The sequence below is a fragment of the Pan paniscus genome, chromosome 6 (assembly GCF_029289425.2).
Source record: "Pan paniscus chromosome 6, NHGRI_mPanPan1-v2.0_pri, whole genome shotgun sequence".
NCBI lineage: Eukaryota > Metazoa > Chordata > Mammalia > Primates > Hominidae > Pan > Pan paniscus.
The window spans coordinates 53,714,904-53,732,275 of record NC_073255.2 but is presented as its reverse complement, the minus strand read 5'-3'; the positions used below and the strand labels follow the sequence as shown (position 1 = coordinate 53,732,275).

Here is a 17,372-nt window from a genome sequence, read left to right as displayed (position 1 = left end):
CCACACGTGGAGAACACACAGGAAGCTTTCTAAATTTCAAATGTGTTCACTCTACTCCCTTGCTTTAAAACCTACATTTCCCACAGGGTAAAGTCCACATTTTATGGCCTGAAAACTTTTGCCATCGTGCCCAGATGTTAATGGTGGAAGTGCCAGCCTAGGCAAACCTAGGCAGGTGCACTAGGTTGGAAACTGTGTCAGGAGCAATGTAGGAATGAGGATTAAAGCCACAGGTAAAGTCAGGTCAGAGGTCTCTGGAAAGTCTTTATGAAAATGGATGAGGTGGGGGCTTGGTACTGATACTTTGAAATGTTTACCTGCATCGTTCATCATTCTCAGGAAAAGCAGCAACCTGCAGCTGGGTTCTAAATAAGATTTCCAGTTTTGTCCAGTCCATCCCAGATGCACCCAGGTGCTCTCTTCCTTCAGAGGAAAGAAATATCTAGTCCATCAATCACTGCCCCCCTTCCAATATTCTAGGGTATGCCCTATTTTCCCATTAGTTCTTGGTTTAGGCTACTGCTTTCCCCTGCCCTTGGCTTCCTTTCTGTCAGGAGAATTGGCTCACCAATTTCCACTTTTCCTACTGTGATTTTATTATAAAGATAGAAAAAGCTAAGTGTTCATGTTCCCAGCCTTCAGTGTAGCTTCTGACGGTCACGTAACATAAATGTGCTCAGTCCAGCATTCACAGAACGCTGCTGCTGCCTCTCTTTCTATTCCTTCTTCCTGCTTGGAATGCAGATGTGATGTTAGAATTGGATCAGAGAAATTGTGACTCTGGGGCCATGAACCCACCCACTTCACTCAGAGTTATGGGAAGCTTAATGTGGATGTGCTACATCGACCCTGGCTCAGCTGCCTCTGGGCTCCCTGGGAAATGAGGGAAGTAAAGCCATATTTGTTAAGGAAAAAGTCAGAGTCGCTCTGGGCTCCACACAGCTGAAAGCATTATTAACTGATACAGCCTTTTTCATTCATAAATTATAAGGAAGGCATAATTGTCCTTACTTCACAGACATCTCATAGAATAGAAAAGCTAAGTAAACTGGTTTATCTTGGAACAAGATTGGAAACTTGTTATCTGAAACTAAAGAGGTCATTTTCCACTCTAAGGTCAGTCCCAGTGTGAAGACCAGCAGTTGTTTTTGTTCTGTCTTTTGGAGATAAGGAAATTGTGGCACACAGAAGCTTTGAGTCTTGCAAGTACCATAAACCATGTTCATTCTCTGCCTCTCTTCTTAATCTACTTATTTGCTGTACCATTCTACTCAACACAGCCAATCAGAATAAAGTCTTTGTCACTCTTTTAAGTCAAGAATCTATCTTAGATATCAGTGGGAATATTTTATTAAAAATACAGCAGTAACACTTATAGATTTTATCTATCTATGAGGATTCTTCTGTGTGTTATTTCTAAGGTATCAAAGAATAATGGGCCATTTCCCTAAAGGATATTTAGTATTTATTCTACCGTAAAAATTGCTAACACTGTTATTAAATATATCAGAAAATGTTTCCCTGTTTGACCACTGTTTTTGAATTGTGACAATAGAATCATTAATTAGTTTTTATTTAGGTACTCAATATTTTATAATCTGTTCACTGAGCATGATAAAGTAATTAAAATGAATTAGACTGAGAAGCTACAGAGCAACAGATGTTAATACCAATTGTAAATGACTGAAAGAAGCTGAGGAGCAATCTGAGGAATTAAAGATGATTCTTTGATATGCATTTAGGATATGACACTTCTATAACTTCATTGAAGGGGATTCAACTCCTTTATGCAAATGTGTCATTAAGAAGAGACCCCCTCATCTCTGGAAGCCTCCAAGATCTCAGTACTTCTCTGCATCCACATTTATTTTCCTTTTTTGACTCTAGTATTCCTGTCTCTGTGACATCCTATTGTTTCCCAATTTAATTTCCATCATGAATACTATTTCCTGATTTGATGTCTCATCTCTGCTGCTGATCCCCTGGATTCATGACTGCAGCTCATGCAAAAGCTCTCATCTCTTATCTGGAATTAGAACAGGCACCCAAGTTCCTGCTGGGATCAGAGAGTGGGCCTTCTGTTACATATTGGAGACTAGAACAAGAAGGGATCTTGCCCTATGCTGACAGAGATCACATTTATTTTTAAATTTTGTGTTTGTATGTTTGTGATTCCATTTTATTCCCATTTCTTTTAGGACATATCTGCTAGCCATGAATTCACTTAGTTTTGTTTGACTGAGAAAGCCTTCATTATTTCTTTTTCACTTTTGCAGAATATTTTTGCTCTATATATGACAGATTTTTTGTGTTTATCTTTCTGTTTTATCTTTCTACACTTTAAGTATGCCATGCCGTTGTCTCTTTGCTTGCATAATTTATGATGAGAAGTCTGCTGTAATTCTTATCCTTGTTCCTCTGTGACTAGCATGATTTTTTTTTTTCCCACTTTCTTTGGAGATTTGCTTTTTGTCCTGGCTTCAGGGGAGTTTGAATAGGATATGGGGTGTGTGTGTGTGTGTATGTGTGTGTTTTCAGTATTAATTCTGTTTTTTTTCCTCTAAACTCCTTAGGCCTGTAGTTTGGTTTATTGGTTTTAGAAAATTCTCAGCCATTCTTTCATCAATTTTTTTTATACTCCCTTCTCCTTTTCTTATTCTCAGAATGCAACTATGCATATGTTACACTATTTGATTGTGTCCCACAGTGTTGGGATGTTCTGTTAGTGTTCCAGTTTTGTTTTTCATTTTTTTCTCTTTGCTTCCAGTTTAGTAAGTTTCTATAGACCTATGTTTAAGTTTACTGATTCTTTCCTCAGCAATGTCCAGTCTACTAATGAGTCCATCAAAGGAATTTGTCATTTCCATTGCTATATTTTTATTTCCAGTATTTCAATTTGATTTTTTCTTATAATTTCCATCTCTCTATTCAAATTATCCACCTGGCACTGAGTGTTGTCATTTTGTCTAGCATTTCCATTGAAGCCATTAACATGTTAAGCAGAGTTTTCTTTTTCAAATTCCTTGTCTGATAATTCCAACCTCTGTGTCATGGCTCTGTCTAGTTCTACCAATTGCTTTGTCACTTTGAATGACTTTTTTCTTGCTTTTCAATATTCCTTATAATTTTTTGGTTATAGCTAGACATGAAAAGAACAGCAGATATTAGATGGATTTTATATGTTGGGAGAAAAGCACAAGTTTCCTTGTGTGAGGCCTTAAATGTAGAGACGGATGTTAATCTAGTCAGAAGACCAGCTGCATTTGAAACTGTTTGTGCCATGGGCACCAGCGCTTTCTGGCCACTCCATTGGTGCCCTTTTTTGGCTCCCACTTGACTGAGTCTCCCCATGTGCCTCTTCACAGTTGTATTCCACTGCTACTTTTACTGTTGTTCTTTACAGTGGTGGTGGTCCTGGCTAAGAAGAAGGTTATTTGATGTTCACATTTAGCTGAAGATTTTGGCAGGTATCAAAACCTAAGTCCTGGACATGTAGCCTTCACAGCTATTCCTGTCCCTTTTCCTGGGGTAAAAATTCTTCCTCATCTTATTGATCCTCTTCTTTTTCCCAAATTGCAGTGGTTTTGAAGCCTTTTCTCCTGCAGATTGAGACTTTGGTTGCTTAGGGGAAACTGGGATTATGCTTCTGGTTAGAGATTTGGTGGTGATCTCTATTTCCATCTTTCAGTTTAATAAATTAAGCCAGTGTCTCAGGGTAAACTTTGATAATTTCCCCTCCAGATTAAGCCTTTTATCCATGAAGTACATAGTTGGAAATAGTCTGGGTAGATTTGGCAGTGGAGCTTCTTCCACCACCCCCAGCCAGCACTACTGTGTATGTGGGGAAAGGAGTGAGGGATGAACTTTTTCTAGGTTCTTCTTTGTTCCCCTTTGTAAATGTTGGGTGAGTTCCTGGACAAAAAGCTCACAAGAGAGTGGAACTCTCTCCTAGGAATACAGCCCTTGGAAGCTTCACATTCTCACACTAGCCCACCCGCAGCCTCCAAAAATTCTATACAATTTTTAATTTTTGATTGGCTTATATAATATACAGTGGCTCCTGTTTCAGATAAGAAAATGCTGGGGCCTTCTCTCCAGATGTCAGGATGTCACTTTTCCCTATGATATAGTTTGGATGTTTGACCCCTTAAATTTTCATGTTGAAATGTGATCTCCAGTTTTGAAGTGGGGTTTAGTGAGGACAGTTTGGGTTGTGGGAGCAGATCCTTAATGGATGGCTTGGTGCTGTCATCACAATAATGAGTGAGTTCTCACTGTAGTAGTTCATGCGAGATCTGTTTTTTTAAAAAGGACGGGAACCTCCCGTATTCTCTCTCTTTTTTTTTTTTTTTTGGTGGTGTTGTTGTTGTTGAGACAGAGTTTTGCTCTTGTTGCCCAGGCTGGAGTACAATGGTATGATCTCAGCTCACTGCAACTTCTGTCTCCCTGGTTCAAGTGATTCTCCTGCCTCAGTCTCCCAAGTAGCGGAGATTACAGTCATGCACCACCATGCTAGGCAGGGTGGCTCACGCCTGTAATCCCAGCACTTTGGGAGGCTGAGGGGGGCGGATCCCTTAGGTCAGGAGTTTGAGACCAGCCTGACAAACATGGTGAAACCCTGCCTCTACTAAAAACACAAAATTAGCCACTTTTCTCTTGCTCCCTCTCTTGACACATGACAATGGCTCCCCTTCACCTTCTGCCATGATTGTAAGCTTCCTGAGGCCCTCATCAGAAGCAGATCACCACACTTCCCATGCAGCCTGCAGAAGTATGAGCCAAAATATACCAACTAACTTTAAAAATTACCCAGTCTCAAGTATTCCTTCATAGCAATGCAGACTAACAAACGCTACAAACTCAGTTTCCTGATGGGTCCAAGAAAAGTCATTGATTTTCATTTTGCTCAGATTTCTTGTTGCTGTGGGGCAGATATAACGACTTCCCAGGTCTTTACATGTCTGAGCTGAAACTGGAGTCCTTATATCAGTGGTAAAAATAAGTACTCTACTTAATGTTATTCCATTTTACATTCAACGCAATCAAGAAAATTAAATTCTTATACAAGGAGCCTGACCGTGTTCCCATTGGAAAGAGTTTTATCTAGTAATTTCAATCTACGTAGGTGATTAAATCACATGGGGACAAAGTGGGTGGGCTTATGCTGCACAGTGAATTAGTAAAAGAGCTTCAGATGAGCTGGATTTACATGGACTATTCCTATAACTTACAGCTTGGACACTTTCAGGCCAAACAAAGACTACAACTCATATTCCACTTTCAAGTTGTTATATTTTCCACAAATCAATTACTATTTAAATAATCATCTGCATATAAAATTGTTTACTTTAGCCCTCTCAAAATAGATAATTTGAAGCTAAAATATGAATTATCATCCTCTGTAATTTAGAGAGCATTTTATATGACAATTAAATGCTGAGCATGGTTAGATGCTTTTGAGAATACACTGTACCATCCTGGTGGCTTATGAGCTTTAGGGGAGAATGATGCATAAATATGAAAGAATATCAAGAACTAAGAGATTCATAGAAGAGCTAAGTGCAGGCCCATTATGGAACATATCAGCTTACAGGCCAGACACTGAAATAATGGGATTATGATAGGTAAAAGTGTCCAGTCCAGGCCAGGTTATTTTAGAGGAATCATGAGAAGAGCCCACTCTGTCCTGGAGCCTACATGGATGGAATTTTTCTGAAACGTTTCAAATAAAAGTAAAATAAGCAATCTATCAATTGCCATTAAGTAACGGAAAATTTCTTTGTATTATTCCAAAAGTATATCATTAGAGCTGGAATTTAGTAGGTGACCTATAATACTGGTGTTTCTGGTCAGCTATCCTGGCCAACCCCCAGTCTGCTTTTCTAACATGTAACATTAGCAGAGACCATCATTTATCTGGATCGGTGAAGCCTCCCAGAAGAGACTGCAAGGTGAACAGCAGCCAAAAATCAGTGCTGTGGAAAAATGTGAGCTTCTACCTCACATGGCTCCTTTCCTGTTTCCTGCAGTGTTCAGAGATGGCTACTCAAGGTCATGGTTACCCTCACACACAGATTCTGAAGGCTACTCTTGGCTACAATTCAGGTAATGTCCAACAGGGCAAAGTGAGAGACTAGTTTCTTCTCAATAATGATAATCTTTTTTAATACCTAACACCAAAACAGCAATCAATACCATATTGGACTTACTCACTCGTTGGGAATGTTCAGCTAGCTAAAGAGGGGTCTGGAATGAAGATTCAGAACAGTTTCAGGAACGTATTTATTGGAGTGGCATTCAAATTATAAAACATTGTAAGTATTTGGAGGAGAAAACTTCAAGTTGTATGTGTGTGTGTGTGTGTGTGTGTGTGTGTGTGTGTGTGTGTGTTGGAATTGAGTGAACATTAGAAATTCCTAACTTAGTAATTAAGCTTCTTAAGTTATTTTCACTGAAAAAGGAAATCTCAGCCTTATAATTTTCAGCAGATCTAACCCCTAATTTAAATTCTTTGTCTACTTTTCTTCATTTTTTTTTTTTGATGAATGCCAGCCAAATCAATAGCACCCAAGCCAATCTCACTGGTAATGTTCTTAAAGGAAATATATACCCAGAATACTTGCCAGGCGTGACCTAAACAGCTACTATATGCATATTATTTCCAGATTCTTAATGTGTCCCTAGCCCAGAGAAAGGGCTACTTTAGCCTTGTTACAGCTTATATCAAGGCCCGGTCTCAGAAATATTTCTTCATCTCAGAAATACTTTCATGACTCTGATTCTATGAGGAAAGACATCATGCAATATTCAGCCATTGTCAATATCACTTTTTTCTCTTTTTCTTGAACTTACGCAATGATGTTCATAAATATCCATTTTCAATGTATCTATTGATCCATGAATACATTTCTGAAAGGTCATAGAAACTTGAAACTAACTTCTAAGGCTTTAGAACTTTCTTCTTTGCAAAGAACCAAATCTTGTTTATTTTTCATTCACATTAGATATTATAACACAGTAACATGAAATAAAGCAAAATGAGATGAAAAACAGTGTGCTAGTTACTATCATTCTATCATTTAATACTCAGCATAACTCTAGCACATAGGCTATGCTATTTATAATTTCAAAATGAGGAGACAATTTCAAGTAGATTTAGTACATTGAAGTCACATGGTAAAGAGCAGAGGATTTGGGATTTATATGAAGATCTGTTAGCCTTAGAGCAGGGTATTCAGATTTTGCCTTCCTCAGCCACATTATAAGAAGAAGAATTGTCTTGGGCCACATATAAAATACAGTAATCATAGCTAATGACCTTTAAAAAAATTGCAAAAAATTTCATAATGTTTTAAGAAATTTATGAATCTGTGTTGGGCCGCATTCAAAGCTGTCCTGGCCCACATGCGGCCCGCGGGTTGTAGGTTGGACAAGCTTGCCTTAGAGCCTACATATGTGAAGTAAATTATATTCCATTAAAATCTTAAAGGAGTTTGTCATAACCACCAGGAAAAATATTTCTAAAGAATCATATTTTCATAGATAAAACACTTAGTGCCGTAGCAAGACCTGCTCATGATGACTGGACACTTCAGAGGCAAAGGAAACAAGCCTTGGTGTAGCCTTGTGCCCTTTCAGAGTGAGCCTTTCCACCCTATTCTCTGGAAAAACTTCCACTCAAGCTTAACATCTAGGCTTAACTAAAGCTTAACTTCCACTCAAGCTTAACTAAAGCATTACCTTTCCCCTGAAGACAGACAGTTGGTGGCTCTTTCCTCCGTGTCCTCAGGATTAGGACTGCTTGTACAGTATTTCTGCACCCCCAACACCTAGTTCAGATACTAGAACACAAAAGAAATGTGATAAGTATGTGAAAGAAGAAAAAAGGTGAGATGCTGATCACTGCAAGCCTTGACAACAGTAGCCATATGCCATGACATCCATTTGTCAACAATTTATTTTCCTATTATTTTCTTATTTAAATTCCCCCCGTGTTAATGAGAAGCACTTCAGTTAAGTGCTTAATAAACAAGCAATTACTAAATAGACATTAATGGCCTGTTGTATTATTGCCTGTAACATAAAGGGATAGTGAGAGGTACAAATAAAACCCCAACATTCATACATCATCTTAAGGTATTAGAGAGTATTTTATAATATAGGCATTACTTGTGAAGCAATTGCGCACTTTGCTAATTGACTTGGGGTGACGGATGGAAGATTAGCATAAATAACCCCTTTTTGAAGTAAACTAACATTAGCAAGGAAGACACATGGCACTGGATTTTGACCAATTTTTATCAAGAAAGGGTCTTCCTTTGTTCATTTATATATAAGTTTGCTAATTTGCCCAAACTAAGCTCAAGTCTAGAAAACAGTACTTCATAGTTGCAAGTAAACCTGAGCGGGGCCTTCTTATCGTAATTGTTTCATTTTGCTTCACAGCTGAGTGTCTTTTCTTCTACTCAGGTGACCAGTTAATCCTGATAGAAGCTCCCAACCCTCTGTAATTCAGCCCTGTCATCCTTGTGACGTGGATTACCTTTCTGGCTACAAATTGAATCATGATGGCTTATCACAGTGTTGTTCTGCAAGCCTGGAAGGTATCCTCTGAACAGACAGCATGCCAACCCATGTCACCCTTGCCTTCTTCCCCCACCTCTCATTATGGTATTGCACAGAGATTGGACTGGAAGTCAGACAGATGTGGGCTGAAGCCCTGGCTCCCCTAACTGTGGAATGGTGCTGTTTTCTCAGTCTCTCTGGTCCTCAACTTCTCTTTATAAAATCGGTGGACAGTGGGAGCATATAATAATCTCAAGTACTTAAAAAAGTTTTAACTTCTTCTAAGCTCCTAGTAATTGCTTTTATTTCTCTGACAACATTTTAATTTTTATCAAAATAACACATGTATGGAATTCAAAATGGAAACAAAACTAAAAAAGCAAAAAGACTTTTTCCATTCCACTTTTCCCAATGCCAATGACAGACTGTGATCAATCTTCAGAAAATCTCAAATTAGACTGTAACTTGGATAGCAAACAATGAAGAAGCTTAAAAGAAAGAGAAAAGAAAAAATATAAGGTAAGGTGGTAATATAAGAAATGTATATAGGAAGTAATTTAACTCAAAATATATTCCACTACTCAGAAGCAGATAATATACATTTTATCCTAGAAATGTAACATAGGATACTGCTCTAATCCAAAACTACCCTGGGAAAATGAAAGGAGGTGGTGAGTATGTGTGTGTTCAACAATGGTATCCTCATTTTGCATAGCAGCAAGTCAATAGACAATTCTTAAAACTGAAAAACAGGGCCAGGCACAGTGGTTCATGCGTGTAATCCAAGCACTTTGGGAAGCTGAGGTGGGTGGATCACCTGAGGTGAGGAGTTCGAGACCAGCCTGACCAACATGGCAAAACCCTGTCTCTACTAAAAATACAAACATTAATTGGGCATGGTGGCAGGTGCCGGTAATCTCAGCTACTCGGGAGGCTGAGGCAGGAGAATTGCTTGAACCCAGGAGGCGGAGGTTGCAGTGAGCCGAGATCATTCCATTGCACTCCAGCCTGAGCGACAGAGAGAGACTGCATCTCAAAAATCAAAACAAAACAAAAATCTGAAAAACAAGAAATTATGACATAAGCCAATTGTTTGAGAAATACAGGTGGACATCATACTCAGGAGAAAAATGATTAAAGTGATCGTCCCTAGCAAACTAATGTAACCACAAATAAAAAAGTAAAATTACCTACTTTTTCAAAGCTGTTTATCACATTACAGCAGCTGTGCCCAACTGGTCTCCTCTTTTCTCTCAAATTCTTTATGTTTTTGTGTCTTTGCTGAATTTTTTAATTCTTTGCTGACACTCTCTAGTTTTTGTTTTGTTTTGTTTTGTTTTTTTGCTGTGTACAGTCATTCCTCTGTATCCATGGGTGATTGATTGGTTCCAGGACCCCTCTTGAATATCAACATATGAGGATGCTCAAGATTCTGACAAAAAAATGGTGTAGTATTTGCATATAACTTATGCACATCTTCCTGTATACTTTAAATCATCTCTAGGTTACTTAGAATACCTAATACAATGTAAATAGTTGTTATACTATACTGGTTTCTTATTTGTATTATTTTTATCGTATTGCTGTTTATTATTTTTTAATATTTTTCATCTGTGGTTGGTTGCTTGTTGGAGCATTTTCAATTCACCTGCCTTAAAATCTTTGTTAGATAATTTTAACATTTGGTTCACCTTAAAGTTGGTATATATTGATTATCTTTTTTTCATTCAGGTTGAGATATCCAAATTTCCTTTTTGTATGGGGACCCAAGTCATATAAGATGATGGGCCCAACCTACTCCAGTATTCTCATACAGTCACATTCTGAAGTTCTGAGGATCAAGACTGCAACACAGAAATCTGGAAGGAGGAACACAATTCAATTCCTAACAGCAGTATAAATGAATCCCCTCTTTAGTATGATTTTTAGACTTTATAGGAAACATTCTCATTATTTCTCAGTTATTTTTGGCATAATGAATGAAGTTTCTTCTGAATGTGGCAAGAAGTGTGAACCACTTGGCTGCTCAAGCACAAATGGGGATTTGCAGGGAGAAGCTGGAGCTGTGGTCTCCATTTTCCTAAGAATGGTGCCAAGAATAAAAAGCAATGAAGGGTTTGTGATAAAAGAGTAAATAGTGTAAAGATGTTCAAACACTTCTAAGTAATAAATCTGTATTAAAATGAATATTTGTATTTCCTTAATTTCATTAATAATGAAACAAATGAAGAAAATTACCCATATGTTGAGTTCATACAATTTTTAAAAAAACACATATTTTGTTTTATTTTATTTTAAAACTTACTTGTATTTAATTATTTTTAAAGACAAGGTCTCACTATGTTGCCCAGGATGGTCTTGAATTCCTGGGCTGAAGTGATTCTTCTACCTCAGTCTCTCAGAGAGCTGGGACTACAAACATGTGCCCGGCAAAGATATACAATGTTTTCTACCAATTCTTCTCTATCCCTTCTTCCTGATAGAATACAAGCTTGAAGGCTAGAAGTGCGATGGTCCTCAGCTCATATTAAATTGACAAACATTCCTGAAGTAGTAGTCATAGGCTTAGCTCTTGGCTAAAACAAAAAACAAAAGCAGAAACAGCAGCACATGCGTATGTGTTATATTTATTAACTGTGCAGTTTTAAAAGGTAGAGTTTTCTAATTAGTTGAAAAATTTCTTACTATATCAACAATACAAATGTGTTTAGAATTCATATTATGTCATTGTTATCATAATTGGACCTCAGGAATGTAAACAGAAATGTATTTGGGAGAGGTGCATATCGCTGCTGACCCTGTTGGGCTATTACATTCTTTTAGACTAGAAAATGTACAGGTGACACTAAGCCAGTGGCAGAGAAATTGGAAGATTTGTCGAGTGATGTGACCCTACTCAATTCTTCATAATTTTTCTAGCAGCTCTCACATGATTTTTAAAATTTAAAGTCCAGTTTTCACTACCAGATAATTTTGATTGACACTGGAGTGACAATGTCTGTTTTCTCAATGACACCTACTAGTTCTTACTCATTACTTGTCACTGGCATGAAGGGCAAGCAACTTAGTTAAACTGTTCATAGGCCTTACAAAGCTTGTCTTTTATTTTTATATGGAGGGGAAAAACAATCCTGGAGTGAAAATATGCCTTAATTTAAAGACGAATTAAGTGTCATAAACGGCTCATAAGCACAAACCTCCTGAATTGTTCTAATGCAAGAGGAGCAAATAAAAGAACCACATGAAATCCCCACTTTAATCATTTTCTTTTATGACAAATATCTTGCTTGAATTCCTGCATTTTCTTATATGCCAAATAATTTCCAGCTTGAAAAATAACTAGAAGCCATAAAATCATTTACTGTTGTATTATTTAATTAGTCATTTTACAACTCTTGTATTTCCCAAATCCAATATCCCTTTTTTTTTGTATTTTAAGTTATTTAAACTTCACAGCCATACAAGCAGATGTATCAGGTAAGCATGTGAGATGGTATGTTGAATATATTACCATACAGTATTTCTTTATGCAGAATTACACACGGCAAATTCTCAGGTGCAGTGACCAAACAATCAAATAAGATTCAAGAACTCTGGGAACCACCAAGTTTGGACAGAGGATTGTAAGCTACAAAATTAGGAAACGTAGGAAAATATTTACTTTACATAGAGGGAACAGAATGAGTATAAGCGCCAATGCAAGTATAGCTTCTGGGAACGAGCTTATAGCTGGAGCTCAAATGAAAGGGAACGGAGAAAGCCAGGCTGCAGAGGTGACTCCATGACTGATGCCATAGTTTCTCTTTCCCCAGGAGCATAAACAAGCAGCTGTGAGGAGCTGGGGATAATAATCTCACCATAAATTCAGAGGAGATTCAGGATTGGATATGTATTTAGGGAAGAGTAACTAAAATAGACAAAAAATGAGGACTAGAATTTAGGATGGGGGAAAGACTTAAAAGAATAAGACTAAGGGAAGAATAAGAGGTTTTAGAAAGAGATAAAGAATGGAGGTGACCCATTGAACAACTGGGTCACCTAAAACACATCCATCTAAGGCATCCATAATGTTGATCTGAAATAAAAGTCTAAGGCAAAATTAGCATAAGTAAAGAATTTGTTTTGGCCAAATTTGAGGAGTGTACCCCGGGAAACACATATCCAAACTACGTCAGAGAAGTGCTTTCAGTTGGGGAGGTTACAAGCAGATTTTTAAGGACAAAACGAAGAGGTATACCAAGGTGGTCTCAGCCTGTTCATCCAGAAATACCATTGGTCAACAGAAAGGAGCTAACAGATGATTGGCTAAAGGCTACAGCACTTCTTGGAATAGTCATTATCAGTTTGTGATGAACCCAGCTCCTGGAATTCTTATAAGTAAAAAGGTACAGGAATTTCAGGGGAGTAACTGTGGCATCATGACCACCCTATTTGGTCATTGTAATTTAGTTATCCTCATTTGTTGGGTTTTGTTTTCAATAAGCACGACCAGTGAGAACCTCCCCTTTTGTTTGATCCAACCTTACAGAATAGCTTATTTTCCACACAGCCTTGACTCTGTAAAGTTTAGACGATCTTGGAGACAATTAGTAGACTGCTCTTTAAACCTTCCTCTAGTTGTCTGTATATCCCAACTTATGCAGAAATGGTGGTCAAAATGGTAGCTAATTTGGGTGAGAAAATAAAACTTTCTCCATGCCCAACACCCTCCACACACATTGGAGTTCAACAGTAAAGGTAGAAGGAGCAAAAGGGATTCAGCAATGAAAAATAAATAACCTCTCTGAGAAAAGTAGAGCCCTTTACTTTCCTCCCACAGAGAAGCGGCCATGGACATATCTTTTCAGGTGTGTCAAAAGAGTCTGTTCCTGTGGTTACCTGAATAACAAAGATCTAGGCAGAAATCATTGAGTTGTAGATACAAACACTCTCAGACTAGCCAGACAATTGCAGGAGGACTGGGGAAGGAAGAATAAGATAGTATCTCCGGAACTTAAGGAGAAGATCTCTTGAGAAGCAGATGCCAATAACTAGAGGGAAACCACCTCAGGCTGAAAGGATAGATAACAGTCTCCATCGTCTCTGGTCAATCATTGTTGTTTCTCTCTAGGAGTCTGCTTTATTATTTTTTCTTAGAAGCATGGCCTTCTCAGCTTACCTTTCACTTATTTCAGATATGGCTACCCAGATTAAATTTTACATGAGCATTTCACTCAGGGACCCCAAAGAGAATAAGGAGGGGCTCTGGGACTCAAGTTTACCTCATAGAAGAAGGGATCTGAGTGGCCCAACCTGGATGAAGTGACTTTTCTAATCAGTTGTCTTTAGGATTTTTAAAATTATTATAAACAGGGGTCTAAGTGTTCATGGATAGTGTGGTGACTATACAAGCAAATTCCAAGAGCAAGACTGTCTCGTATGAAAGGTTGCATTTCTTAGCAAGAACTAGGTCTCTAGCAAAGAGCAAACATTCAGTAAATTGTTTCTGAATCTATTAATAAATGATAAGAAAAGGCAAGGGAAATCAACATCCTCACTGCATGCCTTCAGACATGTGTTTCCTATCAGATATGGGTATTCCAACAGAAACTGGAAAAAAGAAAATACAATGCATTCACTGGACAGAAATATTGTGGATGGGGGGCAAGCATTGGGACAGTGGTGAACAAAATTATTCTTGAGGTCCCCATTAATCAAAATATTTGTGGCATCCAGAAGCTTGAATCTTTAAGGACAAATATGAATCTTTACCTATCTTCTTTTACTCTTCTCTCCTTTCTCCTAAACTAATTCTAATATATACATTTACTTTTAAAATTTCATAAAGCCTATCTAATTGGGAATTTAGGTCTCCTTGTGGACACCAGAAGGAGATAAATGATTAGGGGAAATCCCACCAAACAGAAAGGGCAAGAAGATGTATGAATGAGTAGTAAGCTCAAGAACAACCCATCAGTCCTCTTCTTTATTTTACCCCCAACCCAAAACTTAGGAATGAAGCTTCATGAAGCTCTCTTTGGTGAAGGAGAGAGGCCTGTTCCGTTGCCGAGGAGTGCAAAGCTGCACATAGGCTTTGGATGACACTGGGTATAAAATTTATCACTTGCGATATCCCTGTGTGATCTTCTACACACATTGTTTAGCTTCTCCAAGACTTTTCTTTGGAAAGCCCACATAGAACAGAAAAAAGAAATGCCACCTTTTAAACTATCTATTTAACTATCCTGTGCTCCCATGTTTCCAAGTTTGGGGTATTGGGAGAGTTGGTGAAAGAGCAATATGTCAACATTAACTTGTCTCCAAGCAGGCATGACTTTCAATATCAAATGGTCACAACCTCCAACTTTTAATGGATCCTAAATGAGTGCTTCAAAAATACTGTCATTTGGTAATAAAGTCACACTCGAAGTAACACTTATTTGGCCGAATTTCCAGAGACTGGAGAGAAGGTTAAGATCCAGGTGGTTGCTATGACAAGAGCATGATGACTTATTCATCCAACACTTTGTTGATGTCAGTATGATATAGCCCTTCAGCTCGTGGTTTAAAAAAGCAAAGGGAGGGCGGTTGCGGGAGGGAGCGGGGCAGGCGCTGTGGGCCGGGCCCCTCCTCTGGCTCCTGCACCACCGCCTCCTTCCGGGCTCCGCTGGCTCCCGCAGTCCCCGCAACGCCGCTCTGTGCCCGCCGTCCTGAGAGCCTGCGCGGCGCTGGCGCGAGCCTCGGCGGGGGCGCGCGGGGCCGTGGTCGTTGCTCCCTGACCGGCGCGCGCGGGGCCGTGGTCGTTGCTCCCTGACCGGCTGCGGCCACCTCCAGGAAGCGGAAAAGCAAGGGGCGGTCGAGCTGGGCCGCCGCGCCCCTCTGCTGGCAGCGCTGCTCTTTGACCTCGCAGGGTGTGAAGAAGATGTGCAGCTCCACGCAGCAGGACCCGCGCCGCCGGGACCCCCAGGACGACGTGTACCTGGACATCACCGATCGCCTTCGTTTTGCCATTCTCTACAGCAGACCAAAGAGTGCATCAAATGTACATTATTTCAACATAGATAATGAACTCGAATATGAGAACTTCTCCGAAGACTTTGGACCACTCAATCTGGCAATGGTTTACAGATATTGTTGCAAGATAAATAAGAAATTAAAGTCCATTACAATGTTAAGGAAGAAAATTGTTCATTTTACTGGCTCTGATCAGAGAAAACAAGCAAATGCTGCCTTCCTTGTTGGATGCTACATGGTTATATATTTGGGGAGAACCCCAGAAGCAGCATATAGAATTTTAATCTTTGGATATAAATCCTATATTCCTTTCAGAGATGCTGCCTATGGAAGCTGCAATTTCTACATTACACTTCTTTTTTTTTCCTTTTTCTTTTTTTTAATATTTTTTTCTTTTATTATTATACTTTAAGTTTTAGGGTACATGTGCACATTGTGCAGGTTAGTTACATATGTATACATGTGCCATGCTGGTGCGCTGCACCCACTAACTCGTCATCTAGCATTAGGTATATCTCCCAATGCTATCTCTCCCCCCTCCCCCCACCCCTCAACAGTCCCCAGAGTGTGATGTTCCCCTTCCTGTGTCCTGTTTTCATGCAGTAAAGAAGGCAATGCAGTATGGCTTCCTTAATTTCAACTCATTTAACCTTGATGAATATGAACACTATGAAAAAGCAGAAAACGGAGATTTAAATTGGATAATACCCAACCGATTTATTGCCTTCTGTGGACCTCATTCAAGAGCCAGACTTGAAAGTGGTTACCACCAACATTCTCCCGAGACTTATATTCAATATTTTAAGAATCACAATGTTACTACCATTATTCGTCTGAATAAAAGGATATATGATGCCAAACGCTTTACGGATGCTGGCTTCGATCACCATGATCTTTTCTTTGCAGATGGCAGCACCCCTACTCATGCCATTGTCAAAAGACTTCTGGATATCTGTGAAAATGCTGAGGGTGCCATTGCAGTACATTGTAAAGCTGGCCTTGGTCGCACGGGCACTCTGATAGCCTGCTACATCATGAAGCATTACAGGATGACAGCAGCCGAGACCATTGCATGGGTAAGGATCTGCAGACCTGGCTTGGTGATCGGGCCTCAGCAGCAGTTTTTGGTGATGAAGCAAACAAGCCTCTGGCTGGAAGGGGACTATTTTCATCAGACGTTAAAGGGGCAGGAGAATGGACAACACAGAGCAGCCTTCTCCAAACTTCTCTCTGGTGTTGATGACATTTCCATAAATGGGGTCGAGAATCAAGACCAGCAAGAACCCAAACCTTACAGTGATGACGACGAAATCAATGGAGTGACACAAGGTGATAGAAGTCGGGCCCTGAAAAGGTGAAGACAATCAAAAACAAACGATATTCTTCTCCCATCTCCCCTGGCTGTGCTGACCTTTACACTGTGTAGTGTTGTCATCTGGTGGATTGTTTGTGACTACATTCTTCCCATCCTGCTATTCTGACTCGAAGATTTCAGAACATAGTAGCCATCAGGACCCCCTGACAGCTGCTTCTCTCCATTTCAAGGACTAAAATGGTTTTGCATTAAGTAAAAACCTGTGACCAGAACTGAAGGAAGACTCTAGGAACTGAAAACTGCAACAGAAATTAGCACAATTTGAAAACAAAACAAAATTGCAAAAGACTTAGTTGCTTTCCACCTAAGAAGCTAATCAATGGAGAAAATGTCCACTGGGGTTTCAGTAATGAACTTTTGAGTTTGGGTGCAAGCAAATGTACCAAGACCAGCTCAGTCAGGGAGACCCTTACCCAGTAGTGCTAGAGGAATTAAAGAC

The 17,372-nt window shown here is 39.2% G+C and overlaps 1 pseudogene; it reads left to right on the top strand.

Annotated features, from left to right (window-relative positions):
* Positions 1-17,039, top strand: part of LOC117980953 (dual specificity protein phosphatase CDC14C-like) — a 28,592-nt pseudogene extending 11,553 nt beyond the window's left edge.
* The last annotated feature ends 333 nt before the right edge of the window (positions 17,040-17,372 follow it).